This window comes from Canis aureus, chromosome 12 (genome assembly GCF_053574225.1).
Source record: "Canis aureus isolate CA01 chromosome 12, VMU_Caureus_v.1.0, whole genome shotgun sequence".
NCBI classification, from domain to species: domain Eukaryota; kingdom Metazoa; phylum Chordata; class Mammalia; order Carnivora; family Canidae; genus Canis; species Canis aureus.
Window position 1 is genome coordinate 59,841,757 of NC_135622.1, and position 23,285 is coordinate 59,865,041.

Here is a 23,285-nt window from a genome sequence, read left to right on the forward strand (position 1 = left end):
TAAGAGCATCTTCCAAAATCACATTAGTTGAAGCCTTGGGTGGTTGGGGAGTGGAGGCCAGGAGAAATGTTCCAGTGAATTTTGCTTTCCTGAAGCTGTTGTTGAATTACTCACAGCCCATCTGACTCATGTTCTACATTCTGAACTCACCACGAGGCCTTGGTGCACTCATGTTCCTCTGCATCACAGGCTAGAGATATTAGGGAGCCCACCAGGAGAAAAGAGACTATGCCAGCATTGGCTTTGAAGATTTTCCTAACACAAAGGACATTGAAGAATAGAGTGTTCCCTTTTTCCTCTTGTGGCCCCAGTATTTGGAGAAAAGAGCCAAGGCATAACTGCTAGGGGTAAGAAGGGGGTGCGGGGGGCAGAGAAGAACCCACACAGGTAAGATGGTGTTATGAGGGGCCTCAAGCGATCGGGGTGGTAGGTTCAACCAGGGATTCCCATGTTGTTTTACTATATCCCTAAACACAGAAAGAAAGCACAGGAGGACAGAACAAAATGCACAACTTCACATACAGAGTTTATTGCTTTATAAGTCAGAGTTGACATCCAGCAACACCAGGTCTCCCCCGGAGCTCTTCTCCAATTACTAGCACAACAATTAGGACCATTTTTCATGTAAAATCTTTATGCCTGTAATTCTTCATGAATTTTCCCAGGAAATTCACTGCATCAAATATTGCTAAGTGGTTTCTATTGACCCCATTTTCCCAAAAGGTCCAAGAATAGCTAAAATTTACTCAATCACCTGTCTACTACATGTTCATCATTTTTCTTGGCACTGAGAACACAGCAGCACACAGAAACCAAGACCTTACTTCTTTTACCATATGTCTCAGTGATGGGGGATAGTTAAGATAAATAAATTTAAAAAAAAAAGTGTGTGTGTGTGTGTGTGTGTGTGTGTGTTAGAGCTTAATAAATGTCAAGAGCTGAAATAAAGCAGGATAAAAGGAGAGGAAGTGATGTGGGTGCTGGCTTAATTAGGTTAGGCAGGCACGTTCTCTGATTAGATGGCCTTGGGAAGAGGCCTACAGGAGATGGAGAGCCATACAGATGTATGCAGGGAGTGGATTCCAGATGGAGCAGACAGCAGTGTAGGTCTGAGGAACATTCCAGAGGCCAGTGTGGCTGGAGCCATCAGTGAGGGGATACTGGTAAGTTGGTGGCTCCTGGTGAAAAGGTAGTTTGTAAGAAGGTAGTGTGTGCAACATTGAGTTATAAAATGATATTACGTAAGACTGATTAATAATTATATTCACAGAACTTATTAACTGAAAATTACTTTTAATAAAACAATAATTACAGAATTAAGAAACTTGGAGATCATATGAAATCAATAATTTTTCTAGTTATTGCAAAATTGCTTTAAGAAGACAAAAGCAATTTAGGGGCGCCTGGGTGGCTCCGTCTGTTACCCATCTGACTTTGATTTTGGCTCAAGTCATGATCTCAGGCTCCGCTCAGGTTCCATGCTCAGTGGGGAGTCTGCTTGGGATTCTCTCTCACTCGCCCCTCCCCCAACTCGCATATATGCTATTTCTCTATCTAAAAATAAATAAATCTTAGGAAAAAAAAGAAGACAATGAAGGAAATTTAAACAGAAAAATAATTGTGGAGGAAATTAACCAAGGCTCTCCAAAACAGGGCCTGTCTTTGCGCCTCAGATCCAATCACACCAGGCTTCTGGGATAACAGAATTCCATTAAAGGTCTAAGGGAGCATGAAGCTAAACTCTCTCGATAGAAGGCGCTGCAGACACATTGCAGGAAGAAGAGGCCTTCCCCAGAGGCTAGGAGGCCCTGACCTTGTGAGGCAAGGACCCCAGTAGGGCCAAGCCCTGCCACTAGCCCTTCCCACAGACCCTCTGTAATGTCACAGACTTGACTTGGCAGTGCCTTTCTGTGGCCCTCTTGACATGGAAACCAGAGACCTGCATGACCCTCCTGGTCTGTAGACCTCTAGTTAGGACAACATCAGAAAGCTCCTGTCCTGCATGTCCGTGGCAGCCTGGAGCCCAGAGGGCCATGCACAGGCCATTTGTTCCTGCTGCATCTCGCCTACCCCATGTTGGTCCCCTTTGTCTCCCAGAACAGCCCTCTATATCTGTGCCCACTACACAACTGAGGGTGACCTACCTACTGTCTGCTAAATGATCGTACACCAGCTCCTACCTGGCTAACCCGGACACTTTCTCTATATGCAGGGCCTAAAGTACACCTTCTTCAACAAAGTTTGAAACCCTTCCAAATTGTTTTCTTTCTTGGGTGCCCTGTCTCAGTCCTAAGATACCAAAGGGCATTTCCTTATATTTTATATCAGTTACTCTTTTCATAGTTAGTAATTCTTTATATTAAATTTCCCTCTGTCATCTGCTGTGTGGTTTCTGTCTCTGGATTGGACTGAGATTGCTACAGAGACCAAACTAGGCTATTTCTTTTTAAGATTTATGTATTTGAGAGAGAGGGAGAGAAGGAGGGTGGGAGAGAAAGAGATTACAAGCAGGGGAGAGAGAGGGGCAGAGGGAGAGGGAGAAGCATACTCTTCACTGAGCAGAGAGCCCAACATGGGGCTCAATCCCAGGACCCTGCTATCATGACCTGAGCCAAAGGCAGATGCTTAACTGACTGAGCTTTTAAAAAATAGGATTCTAAAAGCCTTTAACTTAGGTGATTTTATCTTTATGCAAACTCTTCCTGTATGTGTTTTCATAAAACTAGCATAAAAATGTAAAACTAAAAAAGCCAGACTATTCTCGCTGGTAAATGTTGGTGTTAAGTTATTGAACAAAACAACAACAAACAGCAGTATGCTAAGAAAAGATCATAGCATGTTGGTCAGTGTCACGTGTCAACTTGGCCAGGCTACAGTCCCCAGATATTCAGGGAGACATTCATCTCGGGGTTTCTGTAAAGGGATTTTGTAGTTGTGACTAAAGTCCACAATCCATTGAAATTAAGTAAGAGGAGACTATCTTAGATGCTCTGGGTGGGTCTAATTCAATCAGTTGAAAGGCCTAAGAGCAGAGTTGCATCTCCTCTGGAGAAGAAATCTCACCTAGCTTCATGCCATGCCTGATGGCCTGCTGTATGGGTCCAGAGTTCACCTGGCCAGTCCACAGAATGGCATCAATGATGTCCTTGCAGTCTGTCTTTTCTATCCAACAGGCTGATGTTTATTCTAGGGATGGAAAAAATTATTTTATGATCATGGGAATACTGGATTGCCATCAAGTCCTTACATCAAAATAAATGATTAATGGATTTAAAAATAAAAATAAGTGGTTGTTAAGGAGTAGTAAAGTCTTTCTAAATATGATTCAAAACTGAAAAAGCCATATAGGAAATAAATTTGACCACATATAAATTTTTAAAAATCTGAATTTTGCAAAATATTCACAATATGAAGTTGAAAGTCAAAGACCAAAAGGGGACGTATGTACCAGAGGACAACTTATTTCCCTCCTGTGTAAATAACCAGCACAAATCAAAAAGAAAGAATTAAACAAACCGTAGCAAGCAGGCACAGATAGAAGGAGGCACAACTTGGAAGTGGAATGGTCAGTGACCGGGAAGCAAATCAGAAAGGACTTTCCTCACTGCCAATTCGAGAAATGAACAGAATCTTAGAAAGACTGATTGTAAATGATCTGGGTAAGGGTCCCAGGAAATAGAGATCCTCATACACTGTTGCTGAATATCAACTATTGGAGGAAAACAGACAGTATCCATTGTAGCGATTTTAGAATGGTCACAGCATCTGAATCAGCAGTTCTATTTTAGGAATTTATCCTAAGAACCAGTCACAGTGTTGTCCAACATCTATGTAAAATCACAATCATCATGTGTTTATAAGCAGTGAAAAATTCAGAAACCAACTGAATGTGTAGGTATGTTCACCTCTGACCCATACTAGTGGACCATAGGGCCCATTTGGTGCACAGTTGCCCACAGAGCTCTCCCTCCTTCTGAGGCAAGCAGGTCTCCAGAGCCACGTCCAGAATCACCAGAGTGATCCAAAATTCAGGAGAACTTCATTTTCCTGGTATTTTTTTTTTTATTCTCTTAGTTCCAACAATCTTCTTATCTTCACCAGAGAATCCTACCCATCCCTAGTCAAATCTTCTAGGATGTCTGTCCCAACCTACTTTTTCAGTCCCCTCTCTCCTCGATCTCCATATCAAAGTCTGTCATTCTGTCTCAGATCAAAGCAGACAGTGAAGCTGGTGCCAGATGCTTCTTTGGCCCACTTCCATTTCTTCTCCAGTCCTTGCTGCTTTCAGAGGTTGTTGCTTCAGGTGATTGGTGTTTGAGTGTCTCTCATTCCAGGAACCCTGGTCAAGTATGCAGCAGCCCCCTTCCCGGAGCATCCCCACACCAGCCATCCTGCTTTGTGCCAGGCAGATTCTGACCTGTGGGTCTCAGGGACATTCCTCAAGTCCTGGCACAACCCTCACTTTGTATATGGATGCTTCCATTTGGATACCTTGTTTGTGCCCTCCCTTACTGAGGTAACCAGGCTTGAAACTTAACAGATCTTCTTGGATATGGACTTCCAGCAAACCCTGTGCTCTGCTTTCACCCATGCCATCCATCTCCAAGCCTGGTTACAAGTTTGGGTGGGAAAGAAGGGGGAAATGATGGATGCCCTCTGATGATGTGTATACAACAAGACAGAAGAGTAAGAGAAGACTCCAGAACCCTCTGTGGGTTGAATTATGTCCCCAAGAAAGAGAAGTGGAAGTCTTAACTCCAAGGGCCTGTGAATGTGACCTTCTTTGGAAGTAGGCTTTTTGTAAATAGGATCAGTTAAGACGAGGACACACAGGAGTAGGGTGGTCCCTTCGTCCTGTGTGACCGGTGTCCTTGTAAGAAGAGGTGAACACACCAACAGGGAGAATGCCATGTGCTGATGAAGGCAGAGATTGGGTTGATGATGAAGGCAAGATTATTTGGTGTCTCTAAGACAAGGAAGGCAAGGATTGCCAGTCACCACTGGTAGCTGGAAGAGGCAAGGAAAGACCCTCCCCTCGAGGCTTTCAGAGACAGCCTGGCCTGGGGACATCCGGGTGAGAGACTTCTGATCCAAGAAAATACGTGTGTGTGATTTCAAACCCTCCAGTCTGGGTACTCGGCTGCAGCAGGAGACCGAGCCAATCCTGGAGCATCCCTTCTTCTAGCTCTGCAGGGTTTTCCTTTAGATTCAGGTCATTCATCTAAAGAGACTGTAAGCTGCTTAGAGACAAATTATTTTGTTTTTTCGGTCTTTGGGTTTCCTAGAGCAAAGGTTAGCCAGCAACGGCCTGAGGGCCAACCTAACCCACTGCCTGATTTTGTCAATATTGGCACCTAGTCACGCCCACTTGGTCCCCGGCAGTTGGTGGCTGCCTGCCAGCCCCAGAGAGGAGTCATCAGAGACCATGTGGCCCACAAAACATTGACTCCTTGACCTTTTGAGAGAAGATTTGCCAGGCCCTACCCTAGGCCATAATAAACATTCTTCACATTTTTAGACAAGTGAAATAAATTGAATGGATTCACGCCTGTAAGATTACCCCATCAACTGGGTTCCAGCGGTGATGAGGTGTGAGACAAGGCCCCTTCTCTGCAGCTCGGCCAGGGAAGATGGCATAAGCTCCTCGCAGGATTTACAAGAGGGAAACTGCACGGTGATTAGGATGGATTTTCCAAGCTTTAGAAAAGCTTAGCTTTGTTTGAAAGAAAGAATTATTTGTGGTGGAGGAGAAGGCAGCCTGCCAAGAGAGGAGAGATTCCTCTTTTCTAAACAAAAGGGTTTCAAAGTGAAACCTGAGACAGGAGAGCATGGCTTTTGTATGGTCCTCTGAAGGCCGATTGGGAGGCCCGGAGCAGAGCCCGGACTCCGCGGCTCACCACATGGGTGGCCCTGGGAAACTTTTGCCAATGTCTCTGGGTCTTACTCTTCTCAATTATAAAATAAAAGATTTCAATAAGGGGCTAAACCAAGGCATGGATCAGAATAACCTGGGCAGCTTGTTGGAACATGGATCCCCAAGTATCTCCTTGGAGACTGCCATTCCACGATTCTGAAAGAGAACCCAGGGATTGGACTCCTTAAGGAGCAGGGGGGGCTACTGAGAGGCAGCCCGTTATCAGGCCTCCACGGGCTGACATAGGCCATCTCTGAATTAGTCGAACAGTCTTTCCAATTCAATGACTTTGCTGGCTCTTGATAACTCAATAACCTGACCCAGCTTTTCTTCACACTGCACACTACCCAACCCCCTTCTTGTGTCCATTTCTAGGGAACCACCCCTCGACACATGCACACGCACACACGCACACACCCCATTAAGCTTCTTCTTTCCTGATGTTCTGGCTTTCTACATTGATGGAGGGAAAATGATGCAGTTTTAACTAAACTGGGCACATGGTATTCCAGAAGACACTCACCCCGAATTCATCTCAGCCACATGTTTCACTAAAATCAGAAGCCGCCTCATTTGTGGGGCGGCCACAGTCCCTGCTGACACAGGACCTGGGATGGAGCCAAAAGGTGAGTGGGAGCCACTGAGTTCTCTGTGCACCTGTGTTCAAACAATATCCAGAAACATATCGTGCTTTCTTAAATCAGCGAGCAATGAGAGCTGGCGGTTTCAACTCCAGGCCTTGGCATTCTCTGGTTTTGATTTTTGTTGTTGTTGTTGTTGTTGTTGGTTTATGTCTTGATGAATCAAGAAGGTGAATTACTTCTGATCAAGTTCGCTGTATTATTCCAAGGGGTCCAAACAGCTCAGAAGATTAATTTATTGCTTTCTACCAGTTGGAACAATCTGGCAATCCCTAATTTTCAAATGGGATTGAGTTGTGTTCCTTTGAACAGATTGTCATGCATTTTAGTAAGTAAGTAGAGGTTAGAGACACATGTGATTACATGGAATGAGGCGGTGAGTTAAGAAGCATGTATAAAAAAGAGGTTTAAACAGCAGACGTGAGCCATTCCCGCTGCACCTAGGGGGGGAGTTGGGAATACTGAGAACTGAGTCTGTTTTCTCTCCTCTCTTGTCTTTCTCTCTGAAGTGGTTACCCTGAATGTACAGACTACAGTTGCGTTACTTAGTCTGCTTTGTTTAATTAGTAAGATGATTCCATAAATAAAATCCATGCCGCGATACTGTCTGACTGTGTGTTCAGCAACTTACTTAATCTGCTTCTCTGGTACCTCAAAAGCAGCCAATAATTCTGGCCCCTCAGCTCTAGAGTTTTCCTAGCAGCCCCTGGGCAAACATCATCAGCTCTGTTCTGATGGGTCTCAGAGATAAGAATCCACTCCTGCGGCTCCCACCTGGCAGCGGGAGCAGGAACGTACTCTCTGTTTCCCCTTCTCACGTTTAACCTGGGGCGTCGTAAGTACCTGCTCACAATGCAGAAGGAAGGGAAATGAGACCAGGATCTGAAGAGCAGAGGTGGAAGGCGTGTTTCCTGGACTCAAGCACCTCGCACATTGATGGAGCAACAGATACGTAATGAAATAATTGAAATACGGAGTTATAAATGCCATGCAATGTAGGATTATCCTTAATAGTCTCTATTTTCCGCTGTGCATTGAGGTGTCCTCCCCAAGTTAGAAAGAGCAGTAAGGATGGTACCGGGGTGACCGATCCACTCTGCATTCTAACTCCTGTGAGACCCTGACACCCTTCCAGCAGCGTGGTGGTAGTGGTCAGAGGGACAGCAGGGATTCGGAAGTCTCTGCTCCCCCCTTCTAACCTTCCAGCGGTGCCTCCTTCAAGTTGTCCCCCCTCCAGAGTGCCACTGTGGGGCCTGAGGGCAATGACACGGCAAAGTGGTGATGCAGACAGCCTGGCTGCCCCATAACCATTCTTTTTATTCCTCTTTCAAAATACGGAGCAAGTTCCCTAAGGAGTTTGTCCCATTGTCCATCTTCACCAAGGTTCCCCTGAACGTGGCCTTAAGAGGAACGGACAAGGTTCACATCCTGGCTGCTCCCTCACCAGCTGTGTGTGCCAGTCTTGAGTTTCTGTTTCCTCACATATGTGCAAAATAGGGAGATAGTTGTGGCTCTCCGCTAGTGTCCTTGCGAAGCAGCATTGGGTCAGTGCGCAGGAAGAGCATGCGACAGTGCCCGGCACACGCCCGGCTCCATTGCTCGTAACCCCGGACACATCTGCGTGTTGCCTCTGTCTGCTGCCCAGATTGGCTTGATGGAGGACCGTCGGTCTTGGGGTAGAAAGGGGCCCACCCGTACCTTAGTCTTCCCTCGACCGGGGGAGCACAGTGGAATTCCATCAAGGCCACCGCGAGCCGTCCGGCCCTCACTGGACACACAGGGCTTCCTCTGGCAGAACTAGTAGAAGCCAAGGGGACCCACCCCCCACATTTCCTCTCTGGTGCTGGTGTACAAGCCTGTGACATATATGAAAAGGGGAAGGGCCCTTGGAGGCAGCCTGTCTACACCCTTCATTTTCTCAAGACAGGGTCAGAGACACGGAGATGGAGGAGGGATTTGTCTCTGGCTGCCCAACGTCAGGGCTTGGACTGGAATCTGGGAGCCCCAACCCTACCCCTGCTCATTTCTGGAATATGGTAAGAGGCAGCGTGGTGAGTGGAAAGAACAAGAACTTAGCGAGTCATGGGGCCAGGTCCAAATCTTGGCTCCTCTGACGCGTCACCTGACCGTCTTTATCAAATAAAGGAAGATATTAACTCCTTTCTCACAGAGTGGCTGTGAGGATTAAAACAAGGGTCTGTGTGTGAAAGCACCTGGCTCGAAGCAGGTGCTTAATGAATGTTAGTTTCTTCCTATTGCAGTAGAACTTGGATATTTATAGATGCCTGGAAACAGGAGAGAGACCCAGAACTAACAAAGGCTTCTGACAGAGCAGCTGGCCCGGCGCCTTGCTCAGAGGTGTGCACAGGTGAGTGCCTTTAGGCGCCGACCTGAGCAGAGGCTGAGAGTTAGAGCAGAGCGCAGTGGGAGCCCTTTTTTTTCCAGGAACACAGATTAACTGGCTCAGACGCTGTGGGAAAGGGAAGGTAGGTTGTGCAACGCGCAGGTGGCCCTGGGCACAGCAGTGACCAGCGTCAATGTCAAGGCTGTTTTCCTCTGGGCTGTGCCCCCCGCCGGGTTCGCGGGGCCCGTGGCCAAGTCAAACAGGGCTGCCCACGCTCAGGGCAGGCTGCACTGGCTCCGGGCGCTCCCAGGGACCAGAGCATCAGACTCTCAGGTCAAACGTTCGCCCCCCGTCACCGGGAGCAGCGCACCTGTGTGCCTATCACGCGCCAGCTGAGAAGCCAGCCCCTCTGTTCCTCCAAAAAAAAAAAAAAAGCTCCCGGGTTTGCATTTTCTTTAAAGCATCAAGCACTAACCGAACGCCAAGGCCTCAGCCAAGTCTAAACATTTGCCTTGGCACCGGGCCACCCTAACACAAGGCCTTAACGCCGGCCCGGGCCGAAGCGCCTTAAAAGAGATCCGCATGTTGAAATTCAGCAGGATCAGAAATGTGCCAGGTAGACAGTTGAATCTGAAGATTAGAATCAAAGGGTGAGTCACTAAATCTGAGGCGGAGTCAGGAAATGGCAAAGCAGTCTTAGGGCGTCCTGGAAGCCCCTGGCACAGAGGACGCCTCCCCGCCACCGAGGGCGGCCCTGGGCCCCGGCCCCACTGGGCCCCCTGCTCAGCCTTAGCAACCACTGATCCTTCCTAGGACTGTGCTGCTGGTGCAAACTGAGGCTCACAGGTGAGAGGCGACTAAGCACAAGTCACAGGGCTTAGGTGTGATGGAGGCTGATATTAAATCAAGGTTGGTTTAACCAAAAACCAAAAAACAACAACAAAAAAAAAAAAGAGAGAGAGAGAGAGAGAGAGCGAGAGAGAGAGAGCTCACATTTTTTTTTCTACCATATCCTGTTAGGAACCCAGAGTGAATGAAAAAGAAATGAGATATCCTCGTGATATAAGAGGCTTAACAAAAATTAACCCGAGTGTGGATTTCTTCGTTAGCTGGCCGCAAACAAACTCTGAGAGCCTTGGCAAGGCCAGGACACGTAAGTTCAGGCTTCAGCTGGCTGCCTGTGGCTCTTCTTCAATGTTCTGTGCCCAACCCAAGTGGAGTCCTTTCCATGACGCACCCCGAGGGGTTTCTCGTTGCCGGTGCCTTGCTGTTCCTTCTGCAGAGCATGCCTCTCAGAGCTCTGGTTTCTGAAAGCCTACCGACCCCCCACCCCCACCCCCCTGCCTGCAGGACTGGTCTCTGGCTCTCCCAGGTCAGAGAAGGACACGCTGCAGCTCTGGGTGCTGGGTACAATGCAGAGTCCTGGGTCCTGCCTTGGGGAAGTCTAGCATGGACCCCCAGAATATCAGCTTGAACAAACATCTAGATGATGGTGATGCAGAAGATGCATGGGGTGTATCTAGAGGAACATAGGCCTACATTTATGTGGGTTCCGCCCCATTAGAAACCTTCTTGGTATGCTATATGTTGGCACACCAAACTCTAATAAAAGAAATATACAAAAAAAAAAAAAATTTAAAGGAAGTAGAAAATCTAAAAAAAAAAAAAAAAGAAACCTTATTTGTTCTTGTTCATATTTGCTTGTTTCCATATGTTTATTCCTACGTCTTTAGCGTCTTTAGGTTTCATGCAGGCGGTGTGCCTTGTCCATTTTTATTTTTAATTCTTCTAGTGTCAGACACTTCATAGAGATTCTACAAATATTTACTGAGCTGAATAGCTACTATCTTTTTAATTGAAAAAAATAAAATAAAAAATCTGGGCAGCCTGGGTGGCTCGGTGGTGTAACACCACCTTTGGCCCAGGGCGTGATCCTGGAGACCTGGGATCGAGTCCTACGTTGGGCTCCCTACATGGAGCCTGCTTCTCCCTCTGCCTGTGTCTCTGCCTCTCTCTCTATCTGTGTCTCTCATGGATAAATAAATAAAATCTTAAAAAAAAAAAAAAAAACTCTGGGGTGCCTGGGTGGCTCAGTAGGTTAAGCATCCATCTTTAGCTCAGGTCATAATCTCAGGGTCCTGGAATCAAACTCAATGTTGGGCTTCCTGCTCACTGGGGAGTCTGATTCTCTCTCTCTATCTCTCAATCTCTCTCTGTGTCCCTCTGCCACTCCCCACTGCTCATTCTCTCTCTTAAATTAATAAATAAAACCTTTAAAACTTTTTAAAAATTAAAAAAAAAGCTATTTGATAAATATTATTTTTGTGTTTTTTTTTTTTTCTCGTTGCAGGTAGAAAGTAAATCTGGGGAGGGATGGCGGGAATAAATAGCAGGTGTGGAGAGACAGGAGAACGAGGATGCTGGGAGGATGTGCCTAAATGAGGCTGTGCCTTGTGAACATGAACCTCCCAGCGGTGGAATGAGGGGGTCTCCTCACAACCTTCGTGTTCTGAGGGAAAATTGAAGAGGTCCCAGGATACAAGATTTAGTTCTCTTTTTCAACTCCAGTTGACTTTGGAAGACAACCTTTTGAGAGCCCAGCTATACAGACAGGAGAGTCTGAGTTACACGGATTCCTCTAGCCCTTGGGACTCTAGCTACATGAGATAGAACCAGTTGGGTCTCTTGAAAGTCAATACATCTACATTTCAGATAAATTAACGTAGCTGCAAAAGGCCTCAAATATGATAACCTGTGTGTGTCCCCAGCTCAAAACACACATGCATTTAAACTCACTCAATTCAAAGATCATAAGGGAATCTAAGGCTTGGCCAAAGTGAGAACGTATTGTAGGATTTGGAATCCAGTGTCTTCACAGTGGACTCTAGGAACCTTAACTTGAATCCTCGGGACAGCCTCCCCTGCTCCCATCCTCTTCACCTGGAGCCCAGATCTGTAGACCATTCTGGTTTGTGTGTGTTGTGTTCATCTCTTGCAGGAAGTTTCCTTTCTTTTACCTTTTGCAGACCCAGGGAGATGTTCCTTAACTCAGTGGCTTGGCTCTCTTCTCCCTCTCCCCCATCTTTCTGTTGCTCCTAGAATGCCTGTTGAATTATAACCTTAGAGGCAAACTCAAATTCTCTTTATATCCCATACAATTATTCCATAAGGAGGTTTGAGTGAGGTTGTTGCTAAGAATTCATTTGTAGCATGCACTATCAGGTGGATCATATCACAACCTCATTTATTTACTCGATGTGAAAGAGGACTATAATGTCACATTTTATATTTCTTAACCATTTAACAAGACAGTCTTTTTTTTTTTTTTTTTTGGAAACAACTTTTACTATATCACTGGATACCAGGGATTTTGGGGGCAGATCTGGGAAACACTGCTTTGAATATTTAGGCATTTACAGCTTTCAGATCTACCTTGAGATTCTTTTAGGTGGATGTGGCCATGCCACAACTCAAAGATTATTTTCAGTCCTCTACTCATTAAATAAGAACAAATTAAAAAAAATCACCACCTATTATGTGCCAAGCACTTTTCAAAGGGCTGGGAAATATGATCTTCACTCTTTAAGGATTCACAGCCTAGGGATGCCTGGATGGCTCAGTAGTTGAGCATCTGCCATTGGCTCAGGTCGTGACCCCAGGGTCCTGGGATTGAGTCCTGTGTTGGGCTCCCCACAGGGAAGCTGTTTCTCCCTCTGCCTATGTCTCTGCCTCCCTCTCTGTGTCTCTTATGAATAAGTAAATGAAATATATATATATATATATATATATATATTCTCTCTCTCTCTCTCTCTCTCTCTCTATATATATATATATATATATATATATATATATATATATATGCTCATAGGCTACTAGGCAAAACCTAAAAAAAAAATGAATGAAAACAGACAATTTTGATAAAACCAGGTAATTGCTCCAAAGGAGATGTGAATAAGGTTGATGAGGCCAAGGTGAAGGACTCTGTACAAATCCCTGACCTGACTGTGGGAGCACAGTTTCTGAGCACAGATCATCTGGATTTGAATCCAGACTCTGTTTTTCCCTCTTTGACCTTGAAGTAGTCACTTCTTTCTGTATCTGTGTCTCTACCTATATGTTTGTATGTATATACTTCCTCATCTGAACTTTGAGGTCAGTAATAGCACCTACCACATAGGGCTGTGTTAAGGATACATGAGTTGACATTTGGAAACTACTTAGAGGAGTGCAAGGTGTATTTTAATTCCTTTTGTGAATTCATAATAATATCTAGTTTCAGCATAAATGTCTATGAACAGCATTTCACCAGCACCATACCTTTGTACTTCCTATTCAATCTTGACACTAAATGAATGTGACTGGCCATGTGAAATACAGTGATGACCATTAGCAAGGTAGTGCTTCATCTTAACAGTTTCTCATTTAGTTCATCAAAAAATTAATAAGCCCCATCATCCAATGGGGGTATGGCTCTTGGCTAAGAGAGAGGGGTATTAAGATCATCAAAGAACTTTCTTGTTTTAAAGTGAGCTCAAAGTTTAGTAGGACAGACAGGCATATGGCTCCAATGGACAATTATAATATGAACATTAACGTAACATGTCAGGAGAGTACAGTTGGTTCACCTAAGCCACCTTGAGGGTCTCAGGAAGCTTCCCAGGGCAAGGCACACCTGAGCCAAGTTCTCAAGGGTGAATCGAAGCTGATGGGGCAAAGTTATGATGGGAAACATCAGTTTGGTGAGGAGATAATGGGAAGCTCCAGTGTGGTCCAGTTGGGCATAGGCAGGGCCAGGAAAACATGGGAAGGTACACTGGGAAGGGACTTCCTGGAGGCATGGCAAATAGGGAAAACATTTGTCAGCGGTGTGTTATTTGAATCTCTGAAGTAAAGTGACTTTCCCAGGATGACATCATGAAGAGCTGAGGCAGCAAAACCGGGCTGTCCTCCCAGAACAATATGAGGTGAACACAAAAGCCCATTCCAGGCTCAGAAAGGTAAATCAGCCCGGCCACTTCTCCATCAGCTGCTTTCAGGGATGTGCAAGCTCACTCTCAGTCTGGGTCAGGCCGGGGGCTTTTGTAATGGCCTGGAAGAACTTGACAGGCTGGCCTCTCTTCTGCTAGCCTTCCTTCTAGGCCCCAAGGCAGCTCACTTAGAGTAGCTCCTTTCTTTATATATCCAACCTTAGGAAAAAAAGAAAAAAAAAATCTCAAAGCTCTGTTCTCCAAATACCTTAGGCTACTTTTTTCTACTATAGTTCTACACGAAAATGTTGGGCCCATCAAATGCTCCGAAGCAGGCATGAGAACAGTCAGTGTACAACATGTATGGAGAATGGGGTCTTGCTAACAAAGTTGAGGTTGAGTGGTTTATGGGGATTATTTATATCCTACCACAGAAATTTTGAGTATCACCAATACTGAAGATGAAACCTGACTTTGCAAAAACATTTGCATGCATGTTGATAAAAAAAAAAAAGATTGAAAATATGATAAAACAATATCTGCTTTTGTCCTTCTCAGGCAGACAAAAACTTCCGGGCCTCATGTTCTGCCTTTGGGCACGTGCTGAGTCTTCCCTAATCGGATGTTGCAGAGGAAGGCTAATTATTTCCTGAAGGTCTCTGTTTACTAAAGTCAGCATCAAGCCAGATCACAAGTATCGGGAAATGTTCATAGACCAGAATAAAGCACTGGATAGCAGGTCCTGTTTGGTTATTTTCAAAATGTCTGATGTGCATCCTCTGTCATGTGGTCCTCAAAGAAAACTTGGGAAATAGGCTGAAGATGTCATCCTAGTGTAGACTTTATGGATGTGGGGGATATTTGAGTTCCATACAGTCTGACAGCTGCCAAATGGTGTTTGTATCTTTGGACCACAAATAAAAAAATTCTACCCACTGAACCATGAGGAAGGTGGTTGAGTATCACCAACCTGTTTTGAGTTAGATGTAGCCAAGTGCAACGTTGGCCAAGCTATAACCTCTGGACATCTGGATCTCTCATCTGTAAGATGAGATAAAAGGAACTGTCTTGTGGGACTATTGCAGGGTTACATGGGGCGGCGGTATCTGAAATGCTAAACATGACACCAAAAACAGAAATTTCAGTGATTTTTTTTCTTAAGACATTAATACGTAAATTCCTTTTTCCTATCACAATTTTAAAGGATCTTTTCTTCTTTGTCATACAAAGTAGATTTTTTTAACTTAAAAAAAAATCTCTGTCTTGTTTCTGTTGTAGGAGAGACTCATGAATGTCATTTTCATTTTTGAAAAGTTGAACTGACCCAGGTTAGTTACTTCACTGAGGGATTTGGTGCGTAGGGAGCAAAAGCTCCCTGCTTCCTGGTCACTGGTCCTTGAAGTGTACTTACAAGTAGGCTGTTGAGGAGACTGAAGATGTGGCCTTGCTAATGCCATTTTCCTTTGAGAGAAGCCAAAGGCAATGGACAGCTCTGGCCCTCTCTTCACCTGAGGAGGATTCACTTTGTCCTCTTTCTTTGAGACCAACATGGAGGATTCAATGTTACTTTGATTTTGCCTCTAAATCAGGTTGTACCCTAGTTACCCCTCCAAGCTGACGTATTGCATATCCAAGCAGAGCCTGCCAAATCCAGAATGATGTTCCTCCACAGATCTGACCATTCTAGAATCTATGAAATTGTTCAAAAGCCCTTACTTGTTTTACAGAAGAAAACCGAAGTCACTGGCTTGGGATTCACGATCTGATCACTAGTTCCTTTCCTGTCCTGTCTCACCTCCCACCAGTGTTCAGACATGCTCAAATCGTAAGTTGAACAGTAACCCAGTGGATATTTTGTATATGTTGCTCTGAAGTGCACAAACCTACAGTTTCTTCACTGTTCATTCTTGGGGTTTCGTTTCTGGGCGGTCTCCTCAGACCCTCAGGATCCTTTGATCTGGTCTCCTTTAAGCTCTCGTGACTCCATGTATGACTCACTGTACCCTCTCTTCTACTGAACTATCTGACACATCTTTCCTCACTTGGGAAGAAGCTTGAGGCAATCGGCTCATCATTGCTGCACGCCATGTCCTCACAGTGTGGAACCCACAGGAGATGCCTGTTAGTACTTGTTGAACCAGTAAACCTGGCTTCCTTCTTGACCTCACGAGCTTAATAACCGCAATGCATGTTTAGTGCCTACTATGTGCCATGTGCTGTTCTAAATGCTTGGGGTATGTGAGGGAGCAAAAAAAAGGGCTTCAAGACACCCCAACCTCTGGAGCTTACATTCCAGCAGAATTGTGACTAGGCTCCTTCCACTTCTCTTTCTGTCAAAAGAGATTTTATTCACATATTCCTTCCCCCCCCCCCTTCCTTCTTTCATCTTTCCTTCACACACATATCAGAAATGAACATGCCTTTACCATGCATCAGGTGTTTTAAGGGAGGATTCCTGGTGTGCAATGTAATGTGGTTTTTACAAAATAATTTACAAAAATTCTATGAGGCAGCCATCATTTTGTTTCTCCTTATGGAAAAACTGAGACTCAAGTTAGTTAACTACTCTGCTAGGATCCTTTTGACTGTGGGCAATAAAACACTGGCTTATCATGGATTAAACAACAGGCAATTTTTAAAATCTCAAATAACTAACTTCGGAGAGAGGAGAAACTTCAGGGTTGGTTGTTGGTGTTTTCAGCTTACAGATAAGGCTCGAGTTCTTTCTAGGTCTCTGCTCTCCTGTCCATGTTACTGACTTTTGTCTTCCCCTCATCAACCTTTCTTATTCTAAACACAGCTGCCAGAAACCAGGGCCCTGCTGCCTCGTTCAGATCCAGTGGAAGAGGGAGAGTGATACACACACACACACACACACACACAAGCACACACAGTGTGAAAGAGAGACTGTAGACTTTCTTAAGAACCCTCTCAATTTTTTCCTTGCAATTTGCCTGAAATTTGTCACATGCCCATTATGCATCAGCTAATTGGCAAAAGAGATGGCACTACTCTTAACACTAATTATTCCCACAGCTCGATCTGAGCTCAGTTCTCCAACTTGCATTGTGTCCAGGAAACACAAGAATAGATGTCGGGGAGTCAACCGCAGTATCCCCCCCGCCCCCACAGACGGCAGCAGGAGTGGGAAGAACCAGAATGTTGCTACATGTCTGAGGGGCACCACGAGTCAAAGCTGGCGAGGTGGATCTTGTCATCGCTGGAAGAAACAAAACAGCTCAGATGTGAGTGAAGAAGCCAAATTTTCAGGATCTGGAAAGAGGAAATAATGTGGAAGAGCAAGGAGCACGGAAAAGCCCAAGAGCTGAGGATGACTGGTAGGGCACAGACTACCAGCCTCTTGCTTAGAGACCTGGAGGGACCCGGAGTGGGGATGCGGTCAGACTGCTGGAGGGAAGGGAGCTGTGCCACAAATGTCCAGTTTTTATCATAGGCTAAATTTTTGACGGGGAGCGGAATGTTTTTGCTAGGCTCACTCGTGCTGGGGATAGGGCACACAGGCATTTGGACGTAGAAACTATAAATGATATTTTTTCACTTTGAAAATAGAATATGCTAAAAAAATAGAAAGATATTTTTTGATTCTCTTCTTTTATTCACTTTCAAAATTTTGGTTCTCAACTGAATATGCATATTTTTCAAACATTTTAAGCCACTAAAATACTATGGTGAAAAGGTTGATACATTAGGCTTCAGTGGGAGCATAACAGGTACAATTTTTTAGGCGTTTTATGATATTGACAATTAAAGCTGAACACTTGCAGCCCTGTCACCAAGTATACACCTAGCATAGCCAACAGGAAGGTATGCAACCGTTTACAGATGACATGTGCAAGGATGGTTGCAAAAGCCCTATTTCATAACAGTGCCAAACCTGAAATTACCCAAATATCCACCAATAATAGAGGAGAGAAGGTGAGACTTCCAGAATGACCAGGCAAGGAGCTCGGAGCTCAGCAGGACATCTCTCCAGCAATGTAACAACTAACTGGCTAAAATCATGTCAGAAAATAATCATGTGAACTTTCTGGAAGTTGTCCTAAGCACACACACATACAGCAAATAGGGAAAAATTAATTCAAGAAAATCTACTAAATCTCTATGTAAACAGTGAGAGCCTGTGGCATTTAAGCCACTACCTACTTCACTAACCTCCTTCCCCCAGCTCTGTGCTACAGAAGCTCTCCTGTGGGCCAGTGTGAGAAGGGGGTTCCCTCTCCCCCAGCTCCTAGTCTGGGCTATGGTTTCCTTCCAAGAGGGGCAGGCAGCAGTGTTTCTCATCATCCCCAACCCCTGTGTTGCAGAAGCTCTGTTCCAGACAAACGGGGCAAAGATGACCCATCTGTCTTCCCCTACTCACTGAGGTAGATGAGACTACTGGAACTTCTTTGGCCCTTGTCCCAGCCTCCTCATAGGGAAAGGGCTTCACATCTGGAAGGGCAAGCCAAGAAAACCAGAGCTTGCCCTTCCCAAGTGCCCAATGTAGAGAGAGGCTTCACTCTGAGAGAAGTGAATTCCTGTGCAGAATGTTGGTTCAGTGATGCAGGGGCTCTGCCTTTGGGGAAAGGCAGGTTGTAAGGAAGAAGAGCTGTGTAGCTCTACCTCAGGAAGCTAATTAGAACAGGATGAGATAAATCCATTCCTTTTTTTTTTTTTTTTTTTTTTTGAGAAATCCATTCCTAAGGGTATTGTTGTTGAAAAGAATGGAGATCCTGGTGGAGAGTAATGAAAAGTAGGCTAGTAGTTCCAAGATACATGGAAAATGGCAGAACAGTCAGTTTAGTAGGAAGAACCGGGAAATGAGATGGTTAAGAAGAGCTCTCTCAGCATCAGAGGCAACGCTGAGGTCAGGAAAGCTTGGGAGCATGTGCTAGATTACCTCCAGTCAGAAGCGATCAAAGTAGGACATGGTGTAGACTTGCAGGCATCCCCCTCAAGGCATTAGAGACCCTTCAACAAACAGCAGAGAAGCCTCATTGGCAAAGTGGCTTAAACACAAGCTCTGCCCAAATACTGATGGAACTAGAGTCTGACCAGGGACTACAGCTAGAAAGCCAGGCTTAAAATTAAAATCTCAGTCCTGGCAGCCTACAAGGTTATGCATAAGTCCAAAGCTGCATTATCTCAGGGATTATCATAGAAGGAATCTCCAAGCGACCAGCCCTCGGAAGAGCATAGGGCAAAAAATCCAAACTCCCTAAATTCATAGTCACCTCAAAGCATACACTTATCCAATGATCAAGGGTGAAAATATAACTGGCTGGGGGACTTAAACCAACCTTTGACCAATAAGGAGTTTATGCAGACCTAGAAGTGAAGTTGCTAGATAGCAAGGCTAAAGGAATTTTAAAAATGGGGGAAAAAAATCTGAGTAGGAACAAGAGAAACTGCTTTGCAAAGGAAGTGGGTGTAATAGATTTAGTTTCAACCAAGTCCATAAAGAAATAAACAAATGACCAGGCAAAGAGCATCCACCCCTGAGAGGGAAGATTAGTATTGAGAATGACTGCAATATGTTACATAGAATAATCAGTTCCCAACCAAAATTATAAGACATACAAATAAATAGGAATGTGTGATCCACACACAGATCCACACACAGGAGAAAAGGCAGGCATTTCAAAACTGCCTTTGAAGGTGAACTTGACAGAGAAAGACTTCAAAGCAGCTATTATAAATATCTTCAGGAATCTATGCTTTAAAAATTAAAGGGGGATCCCTGGGTGGCGCAGCGGTTTGGCGCCTGCCTTTGGCCCAGGGCGCGGTCCTGGAGACCCGGGATTGAATCCCACATCGGGCTCCCGGTGCATGGAGCCTGCTTCTCCCTCTGCCTGTGTCTCTGCCTCTCTCTCTCTCTCTCTCTCTCTCTCTGTGACTATCATAAATAAATAAAAAAAATTAAAAATTAAAGGAAAGTAAGATGACACTGATATTGGATATCAATAAAAAGAAATTATAGAAAGACCAAGAGTTGAAAAGTATAATGAAATAAATAAAAAATTTCACTAATGATCAAGAATAAGACAAGGCTGCCCACTCTTGCAATTTCTATTTTACATTTTACTGGAGGTTCTAGTCAGGGCAATTACACAATTAAAAAAAAAAAAAGACACCCTGATTGGAAAAGAAAAAGTCAAACTCTTTCTTGTCTCAGATGACATGATATTGTAAATAGAAAATCCTAAAGAATCCACTAAAAATCTATTAATAAACTAATAAAAATTCAGCAATACTGCAGGATACAAAATCAATATGCAAAACTCAGTTTCACTTCTGTACACTAGCAATGAATGTTCCTAAAATAAAATTAAGATAGTGATACCATTTATGATAGCATCAATAGGAATAAAATAAAACTTAACAAAAGGAGTGTAAGTCCTGTATACTAGCACTATAAAACAGTAAGGGACTAAATTAAAGATCCAATAAGAGGAAAACATCCACATTAGAAAACTTAATATTGTCAATATGGCAAGACTCCCAAAATAGATCTACAGATTCAACGGAACCTTTCAAAATCCCAGCTGCCATATTTGCAAAAATTGACAAGCTTTTCCTAAAATTTATATGGAAATGTGCAGGACCCAGAATAGCCAAAACAATCTTGAAAAAGAACAAAGTTGGAAGACTCAAAATTACTGATTTCAAAACTCAGAACAAAAACAGAGTAGTCAAGATAGTGTGGCACTGGCATAAGGACAGACACGTAATCAAGGAGACAGAACTGAGAATCAAGAAATAAACCTCTATTTCTATGGTCAAGTGATTTAGCATAAGGATTCTCAGACCATTTATTTGGGAAAAATCATCTCTTCAACAAATAAAATCAGGAAAACTGGGTATCTACACATAAAGAATGACTTTGGACTCTCACCTCACATCATTCGAAAAATTATGAACTTAAAATAGATCACAAATGTAAAAACTAAAACTATAAAATTCTTATAAAATATAACTAAACACTAGTGACCTTGGATTACATAATGATTTCTTAAGTGTGACACCAAGGCAAGAGTGATGAAAGTGAAAATAGTTAAATTAGGTTACATAAAAACTAAAAGTTTTTGTGATCGAGATAATCCATCAAGAAGATGAGAAAACAACCCATAAAATGGGAGAAAATATTTGAAAATCATTAACTGCTAAGGGATTTGTAAACAGAATACATAAAGGACTCACAGTAACAAGTGAATTTTTAAAAGACAACCCAGTCTTTACAATGAGTAAAGGATTTGAATAGATGTCTCTCCAAAGAGTGTATACAAATGGCCAATGAATATATTAAAGATATTCCACACCATTAGTTATTGTAGGAAAAGGCGAATCAGTAGCACAAAGAAAGACCACTTCACACCCACCAGAAGGGCTATAATTCAAAGGAAAGAGAATAACAGGTGTTGGTTGGGAGATGGACAAATCAAAAACCCACGTACATCACCGGCGGTTTGGAAGATTGTTCAACCACTTTGGAAAACAGTTTAGCAGTTCCTCAGAGTTTGTCACAGGGTCACCACTTCTCATTAGTTCTACTTCGAGATATATCCTTGAGAGATGAAAATACACATCCATACATGTCTGCACATGCCTATTACAGCATCCTTCATAATAGCCAAGACGTGGAAACAACCCAAATGTTCATCAACTGATGAACAAATCAATAAGAAATGGCCCATCTGTATAATGGAATATATTCAGTGATTAAAATAAATGAAGCACTGATCCATGCTACAGTAGACTGAAATCATCATGTTATGTGAGAAAAGCCGCTCACAAAACACCACATGTTGTACAATTCTATTTACACATAATCCAGAATAGGTGAGTATATGGCTTATAGAAAGCAGGTAAGTGGTTGCTTAGGGCTAAAGGGGAGAAGAGTGCATGGGGAAATGGACATCAAGTCTCTGGGTTTCTTTTAGGGAGAACAAAAACAGTTCCAAAATGATTATTAGATTATGGTGATGGTGGCACACAGCCTGTTAATACACTAAAAATCATCGAATTGTACGCTTTAAATGGGTGAATCATATGCTATGTGATTTCTCAGTAACATCATTTTTAAAGGACTAAAACAGATAAATTGTGATTGATTTGTATGTTAATTACAGAAATGAGGACGAACAAATTTATACACGAAACACAGGTGTATCTTACAAAGATAGTTGAGCAAAAGAAGCCAGACACAAAAGAGCACGGGCTGTTTGATTCTGTCTCCATAAAAGCACTAATGTGTGCAATGGAATGAGAGATGGGGTTGCCTTTGGGAAGGGGGAGCGGATGGGGGAGGGTGCTGGACAGGGTGGGCCTCTGACCCACTACTAGTAATTCACATTTCCTCCATCTGGGTGCTGGTTTCGTGGTTGCATTCCCTTTGTGAAGTTCATGGAGCTGAGCCCTGTTAGTTTTGTGTGGCTTTTCTACATGCATGTTCTATTTCAGTAAAAAAAAAAAAAAAAAAAAAGATTTTTAAACACTCTATACATCTTGTCTTTTTTTTTTTTTTTTTTTTTTTTTTTGTACACCCAAGTTCAGAGTTCTGGTGAAGAAGCAGCCAAGTGCACAAGATTCTCAGTTTGGCAACCGGTTCTCTGTTGGTTCAGCGTGATATCTAAGAACCACACGCAGAGCCTTTGAAAAGGGCCTAGGTTTCTGGATCACGAAAGTGGACTGAACATTGCAACTGCTTTCTTGTTCCCCAGGTTCCCATGGAATTATCAGAAAACACGTTGCTTTGCTTAAAAATAAGAAGAGGAGCCAGCAGTGGGCCAGATATTTTGAGATATCTTGGGAAACAAAACACAGATTAGATTGGATCGATGGAAAAGAAGAAAGGAACCATAGAGGTAGGGTGTGGATGTCATCCAAGGCCACCCCAGAAGAGTCTCAGATTTATAGCCACATAGAGCTGAGTGATCACAGACTGACTTTGATGTGGAAAAGAATGGAGAGGTGCATTCGGCGCAGCTGGGCTAAGGAAACACAGGACAGCGAGCTCCTGCTACCGTGGCCCTCCACACCACGTGCTGAGGGCCTGCAAGGAAGGCAGCTCCCCCGCAGCGAGAGCAACACTACGGATTCTTCATCCTTGTCCCTCCATTGGCCTTGAGAGATACTCTAAGAGCTCACTACTCAAGCTGTGGGCTGAGGAGCAGCAGGGGCAGGGGGTGGGCGGGTGTTGGGTGGGGGGAAGGCGCTGGTTGGAAATGCAGAGCCTCAGCCCTGCCCAGCACCTACCAGATGAGTCTTCATTTTAATCACCTTGGGCTGGGGAGGAGGGGTTAAATGCACATGAAACATTGAGAAACTTACCTGCTGATACTTTCGAATCTACTATAACAGCATCGTTAGCATACATTTCAGTAATTACTGTGTGTTCTAGACTCGCTAGAGAAATTTCC

At 44.0% G+C, this 23,285-nt stretch overlaps 2 long non-coding RNA genes across 3 annotated transcripts; one reads left to right on the plus strand and one right to left on the minus strand.

The window, feature by feature from the left end:
- Positions 1–505: 505 nt before the first annotated feature.
- Positions 506–6,002, minus strand: LOC144281307 (uncharacterized). The gene is made up of 3 exons (XR_013349878.1): positions 5,561–6,002; positions 3,064–3,186; positions 506–1,178 (listed from the first exon to the last, which is right to left on the minus strand). It is a non-coding gene; the product is annotated as an uncharacterized LOC144281307 (long non-coding RNA).
- A 70-nt stretch (positions 6,003–6,072) lies between these two features.
- LOC144281306 (uncharacterized) lies at positions 6,073–23,040 on the plus strand. Of its 2 annotated transcripts, none has more exons than XR_013349877.1 (5): positions 6,073–6,540; positions 8,479–8,591; positions 14,425–14,605; positions 15,594–15,691; positions 22,587–23,040. It is a non-coding gene; the product is annotated as an uncharacterized LOC144281306 (long non-coding RNA). The 2 variants fall into 2 exon arrangements; XR_013349876.1 differs by having other exon boundaries at positions 8,483–8,591.
- The last annotated feature ends 245 nt before the right edge of the window (positions 23,041–23,285 follow it).